Genomic DNA, 23,990 nt, shown 5'->3' with positions numbered 1-23,990 from the left:
ATATGGGGTTGACAAAACAACTTATGTTTCAAACACTTTTTATGTATTTATACAGCAGAAATTAAGTATTGCTTCACTAATACTGAATTCAGAAAAAGAAAGTCTAACTACATGATGAAGAAACTGTAACAAGTAATTTATTGAAACTCTGTCCTTTTCTTTCCAAATTTTTCTAATGTAGAAAGTATGAAATCAGAAAATTTTAGTCTGAATTCTGTTGCATCTGCCCTGTAAGATCTCATATAGTTTATAACAGTGGATTTTGCTTTCAGGAGAAGAAGGTAGCAGAAGTAGCTAAGCCCCTTGAAATCTTAAGTACATGAAAAAATTTGGAATTAAGATACATCAGAGCAATTTATATCTAAATGGGATATTTCTGTTTCCACAGTATTACGTGTTTTGTTCTCTGTATCAGCTCGTTTCTGTGTGAAAAGGTTTCACTGTTCTATAATGTATTATAATGACTTTTTAATACCGTAATACAGTGGCAAATGTTTTTGCTGTCAAAGTAACTTAAGTTTCCACATGATAATACAGTGGCTCTTCATTTCTGTTAATACTGAAACACAGTGCCTTCTGCTTTCCTCTGTGGGATATTATTATTTCTGTCTTTGTTGTGACAGCTTTGTTTTTAATTGTTTGAAAAGGTCAAGTTTAAGTTTTTAAAAGTAGCATGATAATAACTGCAGTTTTTCAGGTATGCTTGTGAGTTCGTTTCTTTCAAATTTAGGGACTGCCTCTATCTGTTTGGTATTTTTGTCCATTATCTTTGCATTTAAGCGTCCTATGCTACTGCTATAAAATATGAATTGGGAAGAAGACACCAGTAAATAAAGGTAGTTATGTTAAAGAATAAGCAGTTCTGGCTTTTATTGTTTCATCTGTCAGAAGCAGTAATGCACCTTTTTGTAGTTAGGCTTCACTGGAAAGAGTTGACCTGGCCTGTAGAGAAACGAAACCTCTCCTGTTCATGTCCAGTGCAAGGAATAGTGGTTATTTACAGTCATATGGATGGCCCTTCTTTTAATTTCCTTTGGCGGGCGACTACTAGTTGCTTTTAAGGTTGGTCTGTGGGAATGTTTTATTTCCACTTTATGATACTGTTCTCTTACATTTATCTTTAGGAGGGATGTACACAAGCTTATGATAGATAGCAGGAATTTCTTAAAATACAGAAAATATTCATTCTAAATTAATGAGAGGAAAGAATTGGCTGAACTTTTTCATAGAATATTCAAAGTTGACTGTAAACTTTAATGCAGTACTGCACCAAGTACTTTGATACATTTTCAAGGTTGAGTGACAAATACTACTAGAACTCACAGGCAACACCGGGATTATCATTGAATTTAGTTAATTTATTTCATATCTGGGACACAGCAATTAAATTCATTGTAAAGACAGGAAGACACAGTAAAACTGGGTGAATTGACTGCATCAGGTACTGCATGCCAATGTATGGGATGTATTAAATCAAAGATTAAAACCAAGCTGGAACTGAACCTTTTGCAGAACGTTACCATATCCAGATTTTGGTAGGTAAGGTCTTTATAAACGTGACTTAATGCAGTTGCTTGTGGTAACTTAGAAAAAAATTTCCTTCATTTTATCTGTGTGTCATTCAGTTCTGCGACTGGGTTGCTATAGCAATGAGAGATGCTTACACTGTTTGGGTCATTGGAGAAAAATAAATTCTACAACTGGAGATGGGATATGGAAGGATTTTTCAGTTTCTGTTTTTCATCTGGAGACAATATGTTTATACTGATTCTTCTTTGCTCTCAGCTGTATTTTTGAAGGAGAAAGCACTTTCTTGAAGTAGCTAGGATGGGACAAACAGTGGGACTTGATAAGCAGTAGAAAAGGTTAGGCCTTTCGATTGGCTTATTCTGTACTAGAAGGTGCTTTTTAATTTTTTAAATTAATATTAAGATTTTATTTTTTTTCTCTAGCACAATGGAAAATGTGAAGATACTGTCCTATCTAATAATTAACTCATACGCTTTGTATGTGTAGTTATAATTCGCTGTAAGATGATACTGGCTGTTGCATGTTCAGTCGCTAGTGAGGCCTCAGGAAAGAGAAACTAGTAAGGAGGAAAGAGGTTTCCTGTGGGTGTGTGTATATGGCATGTTGTCAGTTAAATACTGCTCTGAGGCCTCAGATGGAGCTGAATGTTTCCATTTGTGATGTGGAGCACAGAACCCTTCCAAAATAAACACGCATTTCCACCAATAGAGGAAAGGTATGTGGCTGCTTCTGGAGTTACTGGTCCAGGGGTAGGAAGTGCTCCCTCACACAGCTCTTGTGTCCATTTAAACAACATGAATTATTTTTTCTGTTTAAACAAGGGTCCAACTCTTCTAAGTCTCCTCTACATAACGGCTTCTTCAGTTTCTAATTTTTTTCTGCAACATTGTTCGCTAGAGTATTTTTGTTAGGCCGAATCTTTTATAAATACAATGTTGGCAACGATTGTAGGGAATGTGTGAAAGGAAAAAAGATTCAAAGAGCTGATAAGTAGCTGAAATGTTTCTCAATTACTTGAAAACAAATGAAAGTAGTCTTCCTGTTCAGCTGGAGAGGAGCGCTGCAGAATTAGATGAGGTGGGAAATGACCATGTTTTTATTGCGCGCTGTGCATTGTACTTCCATGTTACTGTTCTTTTATGGTAATTTTTTTGAGAACAGGACTATTGAGCGCAGCCTATTAGTGTTTATTTTAGATGTGTAAACTCTTGCCAGTTTATATGCACTTGATAAAGAAACTTTGTGTATAAAGGCTTTTGTAATGAAAACATTCAGCTGTGACTACCAGTAAGAGTTTTGTACTGTATGGTAAATAGTCGCTAGTATGGTAAATGACTGTTACTTAATAACTACAGGGGACTTTTAAGAGAGCTATGCTTGTAGTAAATACTATGAGGTCAATGCATTTTGCCGCCTGCTTTTTTTCTAGCCATCTTGCTGCAGGTTTAGTCAGCACACAAGTGATCAGTTCCTTGACTGCTTTACTCCCATCCCAGCCGAATTCTATGCACTTTGTCTAAAATGAAGCTGAAGTGCTGGTAGAAAATAGCTTAAGTGGTTTGTTACTCAAACATCCGCCAGGGTAATTGAAAGGCAAAGTATCTTTCCAGTTCTCCAGCATTATCTACAATGAAGGTAAGCGTTAAATCTGCAAACACAGAAGTAAAAAGAGTTAAGTATATACCATTTTTAGTCTAACATAGAAAATATTTTGGTAAATATTTGATTAGAAATGTTAGTCTGGAAAATACTTTTTTGCCTTTAGTCTAAAGCAGAGATGGCCAGTCTCTGCCTCTTTGAACTTCATGTTCCCTATAGATCTGTCTTTAGCATGTTCATGGCATGGGACCAGGAAGAGAGATGTGGACTTTCCAAGGGGAAAATGTGAACTTCAGCTCACTGCTTATGGGATGAAGCAGGATTGCAGAAGCTGGAATAGCTGCGATAATCCCGAGATTCAGCAGCCTGTCCAGCACTGCCCATCCTCTGTTAAAGTGGTATGATGGATCCTGAGCTAAGCATCATTCCCTTCCATTTGTGGTCTGCTTCTGGAGCTTTCCCCTCCCCCAGGCTGTCTGTGCCATGTGTCTTGGGACTCTTCACTGTATGATGATTTTAATATGCAACTTGCAGAGTCAGGAAGGTTGTCTGCAGACTGAGAGACTATTCTACCAAGCTAGACACTTTAATACATTTTATTTTGGGGGACTTAAAAGAACAGAAAGCATTTAACAGTATGGGGTTGCTTGATAAACCACTTGTGGTGTTGCAAATGTTGACATATTTTCTTCAGATTCCTTTTAAATTTGCATAGCATTTTTTATACTACATCACTACTGTATATTTTATCTGGAGGAACATGGTCATCTGTATTATAAATGGGAGTTAAAAGGAAAAAAGAGTGGAACAAAAGATCTGAGATCCTGTCCCCTGCTCTGGCATTTCTGTTTGGATGACAGCAGGTATTTTCATTTCCAAATCAGACATGTAGATTGTTGCATAGTTTTAAGTTGATTCTTTACTTACCCTGCCCAAACAGGCTGTTATCATGTTCTCTGCTTGTACTCGTTTGGATGTGAATTACCTTCCTGTAACCTGCATTCAGTTCTGCTCACACAGAAGTGCAGTTTTATGTACATTGATAATGTGCTCTTTCTGGCTGTAGTAGATGTTACTGATGTTTAATGGTAGTTCCACAGGAAATAAGGAAGACTAAACTTTTTGGAGAATCTCATCAGTATTTTAAGTAGAATTATGACAGTGTGTAACAATCAGTCTTTAAAAAAAAAAGTTTTGAGTTTTTCTAGTTTGTGTCATATTATTGTAGGAACCAGCAGAGTTTTTTACATAAGGAAATGTGTTTCAGCCTACAAATCAGGTATGATTTACAACAGACTTACAACCTCTGACTCATTTGAGTATTTATAGCTTATGCTTGAATATCTGCCTCTACCATCTTGTTAGTTAAGTGCTATGTTTGTACTGAACTGCTGAACACTGTAGTGACAAAATGTGCCATAAATCATCATTGCAGAAGGAGGGGGAGCACTGTAATAAGTTCTTCAATTAGATCTTAATATGCAGTCATTTGATAACCTAATGATAACCTATTGCCACACATTAAAGCTTTATAACACAAAAATGTTTTCTTTTCAATAAATGTTATTGTGGTGTCGTTTTGCTATTATAAGTATCTTTAAACAAACATGAATTTGTTCTTCTTATAACTGAGATATCACTTCTCTGATAGAGAAGTAATTATGATTTTACAATCTGCAAAGAATAGAGTATGAAAATAATTCACAGAGTCCTTGCTGTAACACTAGGTGAAAAGGAGTAGAACATACAAAAAGATTAGAGCAGACGGCAGGAGAAATTTGCATATTCAAGGAGGCAAAGCAAGAAGAATGAGCTGGGAGGCTTGGAGTTAACTAGTACAAAAAAACCCTTTAGTTTCCTGCTTATTGTTTCAGGTGGGATGGCTGTGACAAGCCATCTTGAGTTTCTGCTGGCAGTACTTCAGTGCTATTTAATATGCTTTTTGCTCTCACAAGTGTAAGCAACATTGTAAGTATCTTCAAATCAACATTGCCTTTATGAATTGAAGGAGAAAAATTTGAAGTAACAAGTAAGTGTATGGATAATCTTTACTAAACTACAAGCTGTATTTGGCTTTCTGAGCACTTTCTGTGTTGGTCTTGCTGGTTTGCTAGTCAAAGGTGTCCAACTAGAGATTAGTCATGGAATTGAGAATTGGCGTCTTTTTGCAGGAGAGAGGGTTTGTCAAGGCTTGACACCCTGAGCACTGCAACCATGGGTTGACAGTTCTGAAGGTTTAAGTCTTCTGTAGCTCTTGTGAAGCTGTAGACTCTTTAGCTTTCAAACAAAGACTCTTTTCAGGCAATGAGGCAGCAAAGCAATTAGTACAGGTTTTTGGCAAAAACATTTATCTCTTAAAGAACAAACAAACACAAAACTCCAGGGTTATTTGAAAATAAAATGGAAACCATGAGATATATTCTTCCTAATGTGCTCTTGTCCTGAGCTGGATTTACAGGACAGCCACCCCCCCAAGAGATGCAGAGCACTTTGACGTCTTTGCCTAGAGTTGCTGCTGCTTCTTACCACTCAAGTAAGCACCTTGAATCCCATTCAGTGGTTGCCTTGTAAGCTTTGCAGATTCCTTGGCTGGGAATAGAAAAGTAGGTAAGAGCTCAAGTCAGAGATCCCTGATATTCTTAGTACTCCTCAGAGGTAGCTTTTATTCTCCTTAGACATAGCCTGTTGTAGTTGGCCATCATGCAAATTTAGGCATGTGCTTATAATATATATACAGACAGAATATTGCTCTAGTCTTCCACGTGGTTTTCCTTTTCTCAGTTTCCTCAATTAGGAAATGATCTGGGCTTATCAGATTGAGGATGGCAACAGCCTGACCTGTATGTATTTAGTTTTAAAACTGTGTGAAAATGGGAGCTTTCAAACACTAGACACAGTTGATTGAAAGTATTTTTCAAATGCTCTAAATGTGGTAAGGGTTGATACCCTGCTTGAAGGCAGTAGGACTACATGCTTTCATCAGATTTCTCTTTACATTGTCCATTGTCAAATGAATTTCAAGCCTGGGACTTTATCTCTACAACAGTACTCTGTGAAGAGAGAACAAGAACAAATTAGATAACACCTGTTTGGCTTTTCCCATCTAGACCTAATTGTCAGGGTGCCCCTTGGTGGTAATGCCTCTCAGATAAATCCCTGGCTTGCTTTCTGAAAAACAAAAGAAGTGCCAATACAGTTGTTGACGACTGTATATTCTAGAATATAAATTTTAACACAGCTACACAATTATAATAGTGGTAGTTATGATCAAACTGCATGCTGTTTTATGGTTATTTATCCGCCCACAGTGTGTGCTTTCATATTCAGCGATAGACTGCTTTTTCAGTAATGGGCATTGCCTAATGCAGTATATTTAAGCATGTAGACTGTGAAACGGTCAAACTACTACACTTTCTGGCATCACAACAGTTCAGACAATAGCGTACATTCTGTTCTATCAGTCTGCTTGTCAAATAACTATTTTCCAATTATAAATAGAATGTTGTCTGATACTTGTTGTCCATCAGAGCATATATGCCCCAGTACTAGAGACCAGATGCATTTTTCCATTTTAACATGCCACCACTATTTTCTGTATCTACTGATAATAACAGACAGGGAACACCCACCCTGCATCTCTTAGCTTTCTTACCCACCCGGCCAGAGTCTGAGATTTGTTTTCTTGGAAGTGGCTTTATAGCACAGCTCACCTATTTTATCAGTGTGGTCCTCCTTTACTTTCTGAATTAAAGTCTGTCATTTGCTTTTACCCTTCTTTTAAAGAAACATGTACATGAAGGCAGTTTCTTGTCTGCTGTGAGGACTGTCTCGCTTAGATCATTCTTTCATGGGAAACCCTGTTGGCTACTGTGATGCCTGCTCCATAAAAACCTATCAGCTTTGATTTACCTGCAGTGTGCTGACCACTTTCCATTATCAGATTATCATCTTACTACCTGGAGGAGGCTTGTATTGCAAATAAATACGATATCTATAAGAACTGCAAACCATAAGCTTGAAGAGAAGTTCATCAGGAAATGTATTAGCTCGGTTTGGTACTGATTGTTTTGAGATATATGCCAGTTTTCTGATGTTTCTCGATCCCTTCCTTGGGAAGGATGAAACCAGCTTTGAACAGTAACACTAGTACATGCTCTTGGGGTAGGTACTCTGCAAATGCTGAAGAGGGTTGTCTTGGGAAAATGAAGGAAATGAAAAGGTGTTTTGATTCTTTTACACTGTGTGTGAAGCCTTTGGCCTGAGGGACCTTGTGTTCTCCTGCTAACTATCTGGTATTGACATTCCTCTACTCTGAGAACCTAGGCTGCCTCCTGACTTCCCTGTGTTTTGCTACATTATTTTAATGCTTTTCCTGAGTTGTTAAAGGTGGTAGCCCATACTTCACAAATCCTACAGGACTACTTAAAATGTCTGTTGAACCAGCTCACACTCTGGTAAATGCTCTGAAGCATTCTGGTTGGGTTTGCATTGTGCATCTGATCATTCAGGTAATTCCTGAACTGGTTGAGGCAGTGTAGTGTGCATTAGCATCCTAAGAAGTGGTTACTCACGAGGTTGATTGTAGGTCCAAGATCGCCATGAGAGAGGAGGTGATTTTGTTTTTAAGCATCCCGCCCTAGCTTTGTGGCATGGCAGCAGTGGCTCATACTAAGCAGTCTTGTGGGACCTGTGTTTAATAGCACCACTAAATGCTTTGGACACTCCTCAGTTGCCCTGAGCATGTCAGCAACTATTATTACTATTTGCCCAAGGGGAACAGCTGAACTTGAGGCATGATTCAAGCTCTTGATTGCCTCTTCCCATGTTAACAGAAGTAATTCTCCTCTGTCTTATCACAGAGTTTCCTGAAGATCTGTCCTCCTGTTTTCAGGATGCCATTAATGTTTCTGACATAACTTCTGATTTGGCTGTTTTGGCTGTCTTTTTTTTTCAGCAGTTTTTATGGAGCCGGACCTTTCACCTTTCCAAGGCCAGACATGCTCTCATGAACTTTTGTTTTGAAGCACATGAGTTACTAAGCTCCAGAACTGAATGAGTCCTCAACTCCGTTAAAAATTCAAATGCCACATTGAAGTCTTTGAATCATAGGACTAGATATAGCCCTTTTAGATGAGCAAGAAGGGATTGTCTTATCCATCTCCCCACTGTCAGACAGGCCCAGCAGATGTTCTTGAAAGACGTTTTGTTTATTGTTGGAAAGTTGTCTTTGTATTCAGCCTGAGCAGTCTTTCCTGTAACTCAAGCCCATTCTTTCTTGGCTGATTTGCCCAGTATGTGGAGAGCAGATCTTTCCCCTCCTCTGCAGGGGCCTTTTTGTGTGTTCTCTTTTTTACTTAACAGCCCATTTACTTTTTCCTTGTGCTAGTGTTTTCAAGCTGTTTTTCAAACCATAATCATTTATGTTTCACTTCTTTGGAAGTTCTTCTAGTTAGTCCAGAATTATTTTTTAAATGCAATATCTGTAATTGGAGGATTATTAAGTAACCTTTGAGTTAACCTATGTAACTATAACCTTACTACTGCTGTTTACAAGTAAAACCTAAGGCTTAGGTTTATGCATTTCAGGCTTACTCCATTGTACAGCTCTGTAATCCAAGCTGTTTCATAGCAGTGCCACTGCCGATTCTTCTCATTCGGTTATCTGTCCTTGAACTCAGCTTGCTTTAAGAAGCTCCTATATTTCAGATGCCCTCTTCTCTAATTCTGTAAGGATCTTGAATTGATAATGTGGAGTTTCTTCTTCCAACTCTCCTTTCCCTCTTTCTCCTTTTTGATTGCTAACCATTTTCTCTCTGCAGGTAGTCCTCTGAAGTATACATTTAAATGTATTATTTACTTTTAATTCCTCAACAGTTTCCACTATAGTTGTTTGGCCTGATTGACAAAAGATGAGAAAAATTCCTGGCTCTGCTGGAGGTGGTAGACTGTCCTGCTGCATTTTCAGTTCTTTTCTGATGCATGTATGAGGGAGGCCCTTCCCTTCCATTCTGTCTGGAATTTCAGCAGTGACTGCTCAGCAAGAGAAAGTCTTCAGAGTGAAATAGGAAGAAAATAACGTATTCAATGCTATGTTTCTGGCATAGGCTCCATCGTAATCCATATCTTGCTATCTGCCATCTTCCAAGAGTAATGATTTAATTTTTTTTCTGTCGTATAGTTATTTCTAATCTTGTCCAACAGTCACCGCGGGAAATCAAATGGGAGGTCTTCTTCAGCTGCCTCAGTTGTTTAGCTCTTCCTTCCCAGAAAGGATTAACCAGATTGTGGGTCCATGTTCTTTACCTTTTTTGTCCGGTGCCAACTAGCAAACTCCAGAACCCATGTCTCTGCCTCACTTTTCCTTCACTGTACTTCTCAGAAATCTGTTTGCCTTGTTGTTATGATGTACTATTTAGTGTACAGAGCCTGTCTGTAGCTCTGTCCAATGCTTCCCTTTGTGAAATTTCCCCTATATTGTACAATAAAGATACAAACCCCACAATTTGCTACGGTGACCCTTTAGTGGCTGACCACTGCTTACTGCAGTAGCCGCCAGTTTTCCAGTGCAAAAGACAGCTGATCTTTCAGCCAGGTCAGATTTCTCTTCTCTTACTGTAGGTGAATGAGGCTTGCATTGGAAGACATCGTTTCTGACTGTGATCATTTGGGATCACTTTCTGGCTTATTTAGAATAGATTTTTCAAAAAGCTTGCTTTCTGGCTTCTAGTATTACAACTTCAGGTGGTTTTTCTTGGCATCTGGGGACAGCTCCTTCCTAAACTCCATTGCAGAGTTTGTGATCGTTATGCTTTTTTGGTTTGAGTCGTTGCAAGGACTGTGTTGATAACTGCGTAGATCTCACTGGAAAGCTCTCTAAGTCATTCCCACTTCAAGAAAGAGACTTCTGCTGTGAAAGTCACTCCAGCTTGAAGAGCTGCTGTCGAGGCTGGCTATAGTGGGGGCACAGATATCAAACAAAAAAGTGAAATCATGTCAGAATTTCACCTGTAGATGTATGGCTTCCTTATGCTCTTCTAAAAAGAAAAGCAATAAAGAGGTGAGTAGAGAGTAAAGATGGTTTTATTTATTGACATAGAACTAAAACTCTTGAGAGTTTTGAAGGTATAGTAGCGATACCTTTATCAAGTTGAAAGTTCAATTTGAAAAGGTTTTAAAGATTCCAAAATACTAAATTACTTTCTTGTATATTAGATAAGGTATTGTCACTATCTCTTGATGGTTTATAGTGTCCTGTCCATGTAGATATACTTTTTTTCAGTGTTAGGATAACTAAGTCAATTCCATGGGCATGTACAGTGTTTCTCCAGTTTGGTCCTTGAATACTAAAATACATTTTTGAATATGAAGACTTTGTGATGTGATTTGGTGCCTTATTGTGGCTACTAAGACTTAAAAAAAAAAATCTAATTCCAACTTAAAGTTTCTGGACAATAACTTAGATGCATAGTAACAATGAACACTTAAATCCATAATACCATTTTACTGATACCTGGAATTGTAGGCGGGATGTTGTAAAGCTTACCTTGTTCCGCTCCATTGGATTGTCGCTGCATTAATGCACCCTTGCTTTTCACATTTGCTTTTATGTCTGTTTTTCAATTGAGATTCAGAAAATGTTTTAAAATACTTATCTACCATATTCTTTTAATGGAAGTATTGACTTCCCTGTGGGTGTTCAACAGAACTTGAACTGAAGCTTGTGCTTTGGCTGACGTCATTGTCATCGGTGCGCCCAGTGGCAGATATGAAAATACCGTGCGCTCCCCCTGCTGTTAACAGCTGCCACCTCATGCGTAAACGGAGTTTCTGTTTGAAAAGTAAAGCAATAATGTGGTTTGTAATTCTGGAAGATGATTAACGTTAGATAGGGCCCATTTTTGCCTGAAGTATTTTGGTGAGTCTTTAATATGAGTTAAAGATAAAGTCAGGGTCGTCGGGACAGCATTAATACCATCAGTTGGCAATTATAACTTGCCCTTTATTTGCACTGGGAACTCGGGGCATCCTAGGTTTGCCTCCCAGCTGACTATCCTATGCTAACGTGCAAGAAACTACTTTAAAAAATGAAGTTAATAATATATTGTTAGGTAGATCTGTAAAGCCATTAAAGAACTGTTATTTTTGTAGCCTGCCTAGACAGGCATGGTATTTTCCTCTTTCTTTGCACTTGGACTCATTACAAAAAGTTTTCTCTTTTTCTGCAAAAAAGCAGAAATAAAACTCTTTGGAAACTGGACACAATCACTGAAGGTGTGGGAATTTACCAGAAGCTTAAGTGTGTGTGTGGAAGAAAAATCGTAGGGTGTCACATATTAAACCAAGCTGTATTTCACAAGTGAACAGTCCTTAAAATAATGGTGTTATTTCTTTTGGATAAGTCTAAGTACACCTATATTAAATAAACGTGTGTAATGTATGTGGAGTAATTAGGTATTCCTTCCTAGTAAGGGGAAGACATGTGTCTAAAATAAACTGAGCCGAATTTTTGAATTAAAATGAAGTAATAATATTAAGTTATTATTAGTAATCTTTATTAAAACATCTTTAATTTCTTTTAACATTCATGTAATAGAATCTGATTTACTGGGAGTGGCATTTAATTAATTTAATTCAATTTAGAGAGTTAACTCTATTACATATTAGTACAGAAAATTACCTCTGAACAGTCATTTCTCACTGGTGACATGCAATAAGTTAATTTAGCTCGGAGTTCGTTTGGGTGCATTGTGAGTTCTTAGTGAAAGTTGCTATGGTGACAGCCTGATCAACCAGAGCTGTCATCAAAAACAACAAATACACTAGCCCCGCTTTGCACAGTGACACCACTGCTGCTAGGCTATAAACACTGACAGATGGATCCTCTCTGCTCCATGCTTTTTGCTGGTCCTGGTCTTTTTAGTGAACTTGGTTGCTTAATTCCTCAGCAATGCCATTGCATTGCAGCGATGCCAAGGTTGCATTGCGAGGAGTAGTGAAAAGCTTCCTAAGGAACGCTCGGTCATTAATAGACCTGCTGCGGCTGTACCCTTCTCACAAAAGGGGTTTTCTGTCAGGCTGTGCTCAGCAAATTGAACCGAGGTGGGGTTTTTTGTTTGTTTGTTTTGGGGGGTTTTGTTTTGGTTTTGTTTTTTTGGCTTCATCATAGCTGCAGTGAAATGATTGCAGAATCCCAGTCAGATTTTAGTTTGCTTTTATTTAGGAAATTTTCCTGAAGAATCTGAAAAGAAGGAGGTCTGAAAACTGCTGGAACTGCTTTCTTCATGTTCCTGAATAATTTAAATCCTGTTTTTCTTATGTGGCATTAATGCACGATGGCACTGGAGACATAAAAAAATCTGTTCAGCTTGAACTGAATTAATGAAGAGTTTGCTTCAGATTCTGTGTTGAATCTGAAATGAAGAGTTTGCTTCAGATTTTCCAGGCTTTGCTATCAGGTAGATGAACTCTTAGTTCAAAACAAAAAACTTCCAGTGACGAGGCTGTCTTTGGGAAGCTCATTCAGAAAAACACTATTGCGTATTGAATGTCATGCTTAGATTTAAGAAGTATCAAAAGAACTGAAATATAAATTTTAAGTTCAGTATATTTTCTTTTCCCTTCTAGATCAGTATGCAGACTTGAGCAGTAGTTTGTTTTTTCTCTAGAGCATTACTTTAATTTAATTTGGTTTATCTGAGTAAGGGATCATTCTTATTTTTGGGCTTCAAATTTTTCTCAGCTGCTCATTTCTGAAGGCAAAAGAGTGACATTTCCATAGGACTGCTTGTCTTTCCAATACTAGGAACTGCATCCAAAATAGGATGTAGAACCTCAAGTATTTTTCTAGACATAAAATCTGTGAAATTTTGTAGGTACAGTCTCCTGAAGTGGTAATGATGTCCCTGTGTTTTTTGTAGGTTTTTAAGAACCTACTTGCTCAAAGCATTGATTCTCAAAATAATTTTGTGAAATATAAATGAACACATCTTCAGTTAGCCCAATAAGGATTCAGTCTTTGAAATCTAAGGCCAAAATATTTCAGGTTTAGCTTTCATTGAGTTGGCTACGTACACAGTTTCTCTGGGTGATGCTACCTGAGACTTGGAATATATCCACACTGCTGGGGAGGAGGGGAAGCTGGTCCATGCTGAACTCTGTTGGCACTACTTCAGTTATTCGTGCCGACTGATTTAAAACGGTAGCTCAGATATCTCTATCTTTAGGACTGTAGTATTATAAACATACCCTTAAGCCTTCTTTTGAGGTAGAATGTGAACCAGAAGGGTTATGCCAAAATTACACAGGCCTTTTACTGGTTGCCCACAAAATTGTTACTATTTTAGTATTGCCCATAAAATATTCATTTGGTACCATAAATGTATGTGACAGTAGAGCCAAGGCTTTGTGTTTACTCTAGTCCATTTGACATGTATGCGTAGTCCCATGATTTCAGCAGCACAGCCAGTGTCAGTAAAAATTATACTTAATATCTCACCAGCAGACTTGTAATCTGCAAGCAGTTGATGCCATGCTTTCATAGAAATGTCTAAAAGGAGTTACATAACAATGCAACCTGCTCCCCCTGCAGACACCCCCAAAACATAAATAAAATAATTGGAGAAGCTGTATTTCTGGTTTCCAGGACAAAAATGTGTGTATATGTATAGTGAATCTGATGTGCCCAGGCTATGTTAGATCCAGTGTGGATTTGATACAAATTGTTGCGTATGCATGCTTTATAGGCCTAAGGCATCCCTAGGGTATTCATCTTAGGCACACGTGCAGGCTGCCTGCATGCCCGATAGGTCCGATATGTCCTGGACACATTGATCTCACTATCCACTTATTAAGATATCGATGCATAAATACACACTGGCAATTTCAAGACATTCTAGAAAAATAGCCAGAGCCCTTAACCTTCTTTCCAGCTCAAATTTCAAAGTGGAAAAAGAGGTTGTACCTGACATAGCATGAATGCTTAGTATTTCCAATTGTCCTGGGTGGGGTGCTAGCGCTGACTGTACTTTGGGACACCCTGAAACTCCAGGAACGTCTAGCTTGCATGCACAGACCACAGGTGCAGCACATACATTTTAGGTGGGAAATAATCTGTGCGCTACGTACTGCAGCTGAATAGATTTCTGTAGAAGCAATCCACAATAGGAATGATAGATATATGAGGTATCTCTTTACTCAACCACTTATGTATTTGAAACTGGAAACATTTACGCTATGATTCACTCTCTTCTCTTCAAGCCCCAACTGAAGAGCTGCCTTCAGCATCTCTTCAAACCTCAGCAGCCGTGTGGGGTGAGCTGGGTCCTCCGGTCTCCGAGCGGATTCTGCTGCAAAAGGGCTGATTCTAACAGCAGTTGTTTGACACAGTATAGGCATTAATCACTTCCTGAGGCACAGGTTTGTTTATAATATGATTTTTGCCTCTGCTTATTTAAATAAAAAAAGACATGTTAATCTGCAAGATGGTGATCCATTGGATTGCCCTGCTTTCTGTATTGTTTTGAACAAGTCTCACGGCTTGTTCATGTGAACTGTAACCTGTTAGATGCATCACTGTTCAAGGTGCAAATGAAATTTTAGGCTCTTGTATACAGTAAACTGATCGACACTGACATTATCCTAATTGTCAATTACTTACGAACATACTAATTACTGTGGATTTTCTTATTTATCTGTTTGTGTGAATGGTTTAACAATGAGTGGATTTCTACTGTGAAGAATATTTACTGTTCAGTCTGCACCTGGAAGTGGCCTGTTGAATTCAGACAAAAGAATGTTGCCAATGTGATGACTTAGCACCGTTTGTAAATTTGGGGTTTTTTTTAAAAAATTCCTTTAAATATGAAAACTGTGTGTAAAATATTGTCTAATGAGATTAAATGCACACAGTCAGCTTAAAATTAAAGGATTCAATTCCTGGTTCTGCCCAGACTTCTTATGTGACTCTGTGTGAAGTTATTTAATCTGTTATTATATGCTTGGATTTTCCCACTAGTACTTGCGGTGATGATAGTGTTAGCATTGTGTAATTTAACTCTAAGCTGTTGCCTGTCTCTGACTCTTTTATTGTATAGTTACTGATGGTTTGCATTGCCTGGAGCAGCATTTAGGAAGGGTTTTGAGGGTGAGAGCAGAGGTGAAGGAGGGAGCCTCATAACAAGTAATGCCTGTGACTTGTTCCTGATATGTAAAATGGTGTAATCCTTTACTGTGTTACCAAGTTGTTGAGATTGTGTTTGTGAGACTCTTGTGTCCTGTTGGTGGGCTAGAACTTAATGTGTGTTTGCCTAGTGGGTCTTTTTAAAGTTAGTTGGTGGAGTTTAGATGTTTCTAAGTACTCTGAAAGGAATACAAGACGTGAACTCTATCTGTGAAGAGGGCTGAACTCGCTTTATAGGAAAGTCTTCTATCAGAAGCCTGAAAAAACTCTGCAGATGTTTCTGAATGCTAGCTGAGCAATCCCTCTCTTCATTCAGAGCTGCCCTCTCACTTCACTGTAGAGTAGTAGTTTTTTGCACAAGCTAATTCATCTCAGCAATGACTCTTATCTCCCTGCTGCCCTTTTTAGACAGTTCTTAATGCTGTTGTTTCTTAATGTTATTAATACGAGTGATTAAAAACTTCTAATAGCTTCATTATTTTCCTTTTTTAATAGGCAAGTTGGCTTTCTAATGTCAGTGCATTGTCCTGCTCTGGAGGTGGGAATTGAGTTTACAGGAGTTTGAATTCAAAGTTAAATGTATGATGACATGTTAAACAAAATATGCCTGTGCTGAAACATCAGAGGCTTCAGGACAAATGTAGTCTAGAGACCAACTTCTAGCAAGATGTATTTATTTATTTATCTGTCGTTGCTGTACAATGGGTGCATATTTGGACAAGTCTGTGTGTAGAGTGATGTACATGATTAATACTGGTATTTGAGTTACATGAATTCATAAATGTGGCTTCACATTGCCTGTAAATTGGAGAGCTGTCGCTTGAAAGAAAACAAATTGTTGAATCTTGAAAATTACCATCTGTTATCAGTTCACGTCCTGAAGGAATGTAGCTATGATAATTTAACTGTTCCATTACCCAGAATCTTGATTTGTAGCTTGGACTTTCAAGTTTGAGGCCTGATGTATATGGTCCAATTTCTGTTCATCAGTTAGGCCATGGTAAACCCATATGTGTGCACTCAGAGCCTTCAATAAACATGAGAGAGTTTGACTTGCAGTGAAAGAGTGTCATATTTGCTTTGGATTATCAATCTATTGTTGATGACAACCTATCAACCTAATTAGCTGTACCATTTTTAATGGTACAGCTAATTAATTGTGAATTTAAAATTAAAATTATAATCAGTGCTAACATGGAGGAAAGCAGTGAGGAAAATATTAGAAGCTGTTAATCTTCACAAGACTACTGCATGTGAAACCAACCTGAATAATGTAGAATGGGATTGAATAAAACTTTTAAAAATACATGTTGAATCACACAAAACAGGTTTTGTATCTTTCTCTCAAAAGAAGTATTTGGAACCCTCTCTGTTGATAGATGTGAAAGAAAAAATGCAGATGCTGTTCAAGAAAGGGGAAAAAAATCTAGTATCTGAGCTCTGAAGTATGCAAGGATCTACGTTTTTATTAGGAGCTTCTCCAATTCTTAAGAGAAAAGTTTAATTTGTGAATATAGGTTGTATCAGTAGAGTTGGGCTGGGACTGTTTGCTGCACAGAAGTTCTGCAGTATGGTGGGCTGTGATGGGCTTACAAAGAGAATGCAAACCCATTTGTGGTGGAGGGATAAAATGTCATTTGGTATTGATAAGAATTTCAAGTTAACATTAATCAAGGGCAAAATGAAGAGGATCCGGACAAGTGGGGCTGATGAAGAAAGACCACGTCTTAGACTTATTTAAAAAACAGCAGAAGCTGGAGAGAGTGCTGTGACTATCAACCTGAGAGAAAAATGATTTCTTTGTCATGGCTGAGAGAAGGGGAGACCTGAATAAGATGGAATTGGAGCTCCACTTTAGATGTAGGACTGTAGAAAATAAGGGTAGAAAGGTTCTTGAGAGGTCATCTATTCCATCCTCTTGCCCTGAGACAAGATCACTAAACCTGTATCATGTGTGCAGATAATCCTTAATCATCCTTATTGTTAGAAATTTAAATCTTAATCTCCCTGGCTGCTATGTAAACCCAGGAAGTTTTGTCTTATTCACTGTGGGATGGAGCAAATTATTTCCTCCTCTTCCTTTGTATTTTTTTCTTTTTTTGCTTTGTGTACCCAGTGTCTTCTAAACTGAACTACTTCTTTGCCTTGTCTGCTGTGGTAGTTCATATTTTCAGATTTCCGTTTCCTTTGTACTCTTTCCAGGTGGTCCAGCTCTTTCTTGAAGAGAGATGGTCAACCGTAGGTACAGGTAGTGCTTTAGTGAAGGCTTTAAGATGCCAGACTGAAGTAGAAGGATTACTTTGAGCCTCATAGCTGGTTATTTATTCCATTACAACACTTGTCTTCTTACAATAGCCTGATCTTTTTACTTCTCTTTGGTTTGTGAGCTACTAAAACATTGCATCTTTTTCTGCAGAATTGCTATGGTGTGAGTTGTTTGCTGTTCTGCATTTAATTCTTCCTGCCTAATAACGTGACTTTCCTTACTGAATTGCAGTCGCTTTTTTCACACCACTTCTCCAGTTTATCATTGCTGAGTTCTGATCCTATCACGCAGCAATCTGATCATCCCCATCTTCTTTCTCCCTAGTTTGGTGTCATTTGCAGATTTAATAAGGATATTCTCTAGTCCATCATCCAGTTGTTAATGAAAATATGGAACAACGTAGGCTCGGATCAAGTCCCCATGGAATCTATTCTGAAACATACTTCTGTTTTGACAGCAAACCATTGATTCTCCCAGAGAATATTTCAACCAATTTTACATTTAGCTCACATTTCCCCAATTCGCTTATGACAATATCAAGTGAGAATTTCATGTCAGAAACTATTATGAAGTTAAGATGTATAGAGAGAGCTTTGGATGGTGGGATACGGATGGAGTATGTGAGAAAACAGTTAGAATTTGTTTGAACTGAAGCAGATGACTGGGTCTGAGTGGAGGGAGGGACAAAGGAGTGTCAGGGTAGGAGTTAGGGGTCAGCTGGATTTGTGGATATACTGCTCTGGAGTAAAAAAAAAGAGAGGTAGGTGGTGGATGAAGTCCTGAACCTTTCTCTCTTTCAGACCTTTCCATAAAGCCAACAGTTAAGAAGGTAACACCTGTAATTAAATGAATTAGGAAGAAAAACAGAAGAAGATGAGAAAAAGATTATAAGAGCTAACAAGGGACAGATTCAAGGGAGGCATGGCTATCTCAAATGTTTCTGATAAAGTGGGTGTATTAAGACACCAAGTTCTAGCCAAGGAAACACCATTAGAAACCTCAGAAGCTCTTACTGCTCAGTTTACAGAGACAGAGGTTAGCTTGAGAGGTGCTGCAGAGAGGGGCAGAGTTATGAAGACAAGTGGGGGCAACAGTGGGTTTATTAAGACAAGCTTGAAACATGCATCTGCTGTCAGAACCCTAGGATGCAGAGGTAAGAGAAGAAGAGTGAGAGAGTAAGCAGTGAGAGTGTGGGTAGGGAAGTATGTGGAAAGAATGTGGAATTACCTGAGAAGGCACAAGGACTAATAGAAAGCAGGTCACAAACTTTTGTGCTAGTGATTTGGAGAGATTTTGTTTGCATGGCCTCCTAATGCATGCAGAAAGATAGGAGGCCCTTACATTGTACAGATATTACATGTTTTTCTATCAGTAACTGAGGTGGTATCTGTTTAAAGTGTATTAATGTAAACATTTATTAACATTTATTTTTTTATTTAAACATTTGTTTATTAATTAATAGCTACAATTTGTTTAATTTTCCCTGTTAATTCCTTTAATTTTCCCTAAAAGATTTCTACTTTCTTTTCTTCATTGATACAGAATTTGTCAATATTAGCTTCTGCAAAAATAGCGTGGACTTGTAGTTTTAGAGACACTTCATATAAAACTATGGAAAAATGCTCTAATAAACACATTTTCTGGGCATGTTTTTGGTCTAGTTTACTAAGGAAATGAGGCTGATGAGATTGGGTTGTATTCCTGTCTCAGTTTCCCCATTTAGCTTTAGAAATTCCTGGCTGATCCTGACCAAACTTGGTAGGAAGTCCACAGAGGTTTCTTGAGATGTGCAGCTGGGTGCACAACAGTGCCTTAGTGCCATTACTTCCCTTTCCCACCTGTCTACTGAGGTCTTGAGGAAAGTCTTTAATGTGAATTTAATGGTTATCTATTCTGGTTAGTCTGCCAGCTGGCCAGTCAACCAGCAGGGAGCTTTGAACAAGCCACGGTACTATTAACACCAATGTCTGTTTAAGAAAAGAATGTTTAGTACTTCAAAAATTGTGAGATGCAACCAAATGGAATACACTTTCCAGCTTCCTTTAATATTTATATGGTTCTAGCAGATCCAGAAATGAAGATGGAAATAAAACCTTTAATTTCTAAGAGGTAATATGGAAGTCTTACTCTTGGGAAAATGATTTGCGACTGGCTTGTCACTGTGAGCCCTATAAGTTACTATGATTTCCTCATAAAATACTGGTTTCCCACAGATGGTTGTAAAATCTTTCTGCATGACATATTTTCAAAGGAGGTTTCCCAGCATCAAAATTAGGAATTAATTTTTGACTGAACTGCAATCTACTGAATAGATAACAAATAAATTTCAGCGTTTAATGTCTGCTAACTTCATGCAGTGATCATATGTCTGAATATAGTTTTAGAATAAATTACGCTCATATCTTGATGAAGCCTGTGAAATGTGTTCAGATGAGCAGATCAGACGGGGAGCTGCAGAGTGGGGTCTGAATTCATCCTCACATAGATACCTTCTCACACAAACCCAGAACCATTTATTTATAGTTGGAGAGCTCCATCAGCCAATAAACATATTGGTAAACATGGCTTTAAGACTACTCCAAAACAAGCAGGAAAGCCCTCACCTGTAGGTATTTCCTGAATAAAATGTCCGTCTTTCACAGAGTCGATTTTTAAAAACTAGTCTTTCTCCTGTTGTTGTAAAAAGACTTTTCAAATGTGATTTGGGTATAAGCTGGTGCAGTTCTCGATGGGTGGATGTGTATTCAGAGCTTTGATTTATTTTTCTTTTCTGGAGTTGTAAGCTCTAGCTGTTCCAATTAATTATGCAGTGTATAACAATGCATCAAAATACTAGTTTTAATCAGTTGCCTTTTAGGTAATATATAAGCAATAGCAATTATTAAGAACTAAAGGTGGTTTCTGGAGGCATGAGGCTGAGACTGGCTATATGACCACACCATATACCATCACTCCTCCTAAAGCAGAGCGAAGACTGGAGCAGGGATGAGGGATTAATAGTACATCTTTTCGAGGAACTTTCTTGGTTATCTCCTACCACTAAATTTCACAAAACAGTTACCGGAGATGGTTGAGAATCCTAACAATTGATTTAGAGGTTTTCCATGAACTTTGCAGCTTCTTGCTGCAAAGAATTTTGTTGATTCTTAGTCTGACTTCAAATTTCCTGGCAAAAAATTCACCTTCTGTATAGAAGGTCTAAGTTGGTAGAAGTGAGAGGAGTCTGTAGAGACTGTCAGGAAAGGTAGGTTATGGTGAGCGGTTTTAGAAGTGGCATGTTGAAAGACTTAAGGAAGGAGGCAGGAAACCTTGCAATAGTCAATGGAAGGAAGTGGAGAGGAAATGTCTGGAAGAGGAAGCAGGAGAAGATGCGCTATGGTTAGTTAGCAGGTCAAATGGAGGGGGGAAATAAAGTGAAACCAGGAAAAGACTTTATTTGTTTTTAGTATTAAATAAATGATATGTTCAGGAATTAGTACAAAATGGAAACATTTCTTTAAATGAATGGTGATAAAGTTCTAAGGCCATAATAATGCATATATTTTTACTTTTAACCCTGAGTGTGGGCTTTGATGTCAAACTGCAGGTTCTAGTTACATTTTTAAAGCCACTATGAGTACTATTGAAAAATAATTTGGGGATTTCTCTTGGCTTTAAACTGTAACTTTTCTGCAGCTTTTTTCAGGAGGAGTTTGTGTGCTGGGGAGAAGGGAGGATCCAGACAGAAAATTACCCACTTTTGTATAGAAACATTAGGAAGTAGGGTTTTATGCAATAGTTTACTGAAATACCTTTACTTTTGCCAGTAGATGTCACTGTGGATAAAAAATACCAGCGCTTAGTAGACAAAGGAGGTAATTTGCTAAATGAGAATTCATCCTTTGACAGTAGATTGGGGGGGCAACAATTTTTTCCTAAAGAAAGCCTTTTTTCAGCATATAGAAATGGATTTCTTACTAATCAGGACGTCTATTTTTGCCCACTACAATCCTGTATTTTTTGGTTATCTTCACCTGACTTGGGTAAGTTCCTGGCTTTCTGTCTGACTTCAAAGGAGCTGTCTGTGTGAGTGTGCTCCTGTTCAGCTTTGTTTTGAAAGCATTTAGTGTTTGGAGGTTGCTTTTATAAGCACCAGTTGTGGCTACAGTGTGTATGTGTGGGGAATTGGACATGGAGGAAGTGGCTTCATTAAGGTTGATTTGGTGGGGGGAGCAAGATGAGAAAAAAAATTGCCCATATGATTGGCTGGGAGAATAGCTCTGAATTATGGGATCCATCTGTTTCCTGTAATGAATTCATAAACCCATCAAACAATGACCTGAACGAATTGCTGAAGGAAAAAAATAATACACTGGCATGATATGTTTAACGCAGTGAGGCATTGGCATTGTATAATCAAAAATTCTTCTCACATCCAGCACTTTGTAATGGAGCTGCTGTGTTTAATAGAAGCTGTAAATAAATCCTGCCACAGTAGCAGCCAAGAATGCATTTCTGGGTTTAACTGTTTCTCTTCTGGAATGTCTGGTCCTTGAAGGCTTTAGAATGCAAGTTTTATAGAGCTGGAGTGGGGGATTCTGAAATATAGAGAAATGTTAATGAGGTGAATGGAAGGAAAAAGCTGCCATAAATCAGTATTATGTGGCTTAACCAGTTTCTTTCATTTATGCATGTTCTTTCCTTATGTCATAGAAATGTACTTAAAAGCTATTGTTGTAATTGAAATCTGTTAGACTGATCCTATTCATTACATTAATAAAATCCACCTACAATTGCTCGTAACACTTTTTTATGCAGTTGGGATTCCTGAGATTGTAATCATCAAAAAGCATATGGAGTAATTATTGGATTTGTTTGGGTAAAATTGGATTAAGAAGTTTAGATACCATTAAGTACTGATAATTATTACAAGCAAGCTCATTGTTTAGTGTATGTACAGCTCTCAGAATGTAGAATAAGCAGATACCCATCACAAACATCTTAAGAGCAAGCAATCTCAAGGGTTTTATTTTATGCCTTTAATTGTATTTTTGCAAGAGGCTTTCTACTTAAATATTTTTGCTTTAGCTCTTTAATCGTGTTCCAGTTATGAAAGTCACTTTGTATTAAATCCTTTCCCCCATACATTTTAAATAATATTTTTAGCGTTAAAGCAAATTTAGGCATAAAGACTACATTTTAATTCCTGGATTTCAAACAGCTGCCCACGTAACATTAGCCGTGACAGTGTATTACTTGCAGGTGAAAGGGTAGACAGGCTGCTCCTTCAGGGACTGGCAAGGTCTCTCTATAGATTGGCAGGTTGGCCCTTGGGGCTGATTAAATGTATAGCGCACAGAGCATCAGTGTTCTAGGCAGCCCCTGCTGACCACAGGCACTGCCGTGCTGTATGCAAAAGGTTGCTGTCTGGTTTGCTTTTAGCCTGCAGTTTGCTAAAATATTGTGTCTTTGGATGTTGTATGTTCTGCAAGGGATAGCCATCATCTCAAAATACATCCGTTGCAGGAAGGAGAGTGTCTAAGTGGTTTATAAAGACACTCTTAGAGCGAATATCATATGACAGTTCATAATTAGGAAATCTAATGTAGGCACTTTGAACAGTAGATGTTTGTCACAGTGCATATCAAATGAAAATTGCTGCTTAAACATTGCTGAAGATTACTTTAATAAATAGGTGTTGAGTTTTTTTGAAGAATACAGTTGTATTGTCTTTGTAACATATATTCTCCAAATATTATTGCTGTATTTGAAGTCTAAATTTGAAGGCTAAATTCTAGCCTGGTATGAAGCTGAAATTTGGGAATCAAGCCCATTCCTATGATGTTATTAACTTTTTGCTTTATTTCCTGTCAATGGTGTAATTAAATGATTATTTTCCAGATACCATGATTGTACACACAGTATTCTTGCAAGAGCTTCCATTTAAATAATCTTAAAGAAATTTTCATATACAAAACCCCCCCCATTGCTATGTTGATTAGAGAAAAAACAGTATTATTAATATGCAGAAATATTTTTATTCTAAAGTACAGTGTGTCTGATAGTTTGAGTTTCTTTGTTCTTTTTTTCTCATCTGTGATTCAGATATTTAGAGGGAAACATTGTTTCTAACACTGAAATTGGGTTTCTCTGGCCACACCTTTGTGATGAAGCTGCTTTGTTAATTTACATTAGAGCAAAAATTGTTGTGTACTCTATCACTTAGGTTATATATATATATATATATATATATGCATGCACACACCTATTTGGAAGTATCAGATGTGATTTATATTTTTTATATATATATATATATAATATATTATATATTATATATATATGAATATAAAATAAAGTACTAGGAATATAATGCTTTTTAAAAAGCAGCTTGCCTTGCTCTCAAATATGTTTCCAATTAATTAGTATTCCTTAAAAAAA

The 23,990-nt window shown here is 37.7% G+C and overlaps 1 protein-coding gene across 10 annotated transcripts in view; it reads left to right on the top strand.

The window, feature by feature from the left end:
• Window positions 1-23,990, top strand: part of TNRC6C (trinucleotide repeat containing adaptor 6C) — a 110,456-nt gene that overhangs the window by 23,550 nt on the left and 62,916 nt on the right. The gene's annotated exons all lie outside the window — the stretch shown is intronic.

The sequence above is a fragment of the Ciconia boyciana genome, chromosome 16, assembly GCF_034638445.1.
Source record: "Ciconia boyciana chromosome 16, ASM3463844v1, whole genome shotgun sequence".
Taxonomy (NCBI): Eukaryota; Metazoa; Chordata; class Aves; order Ciconiiformes; family Ciconiidae; genus Ciconia; species Ciconia boyciana.
This window is presented reverse-complemented; position numbering and strand designations above follow the sequence as displayed.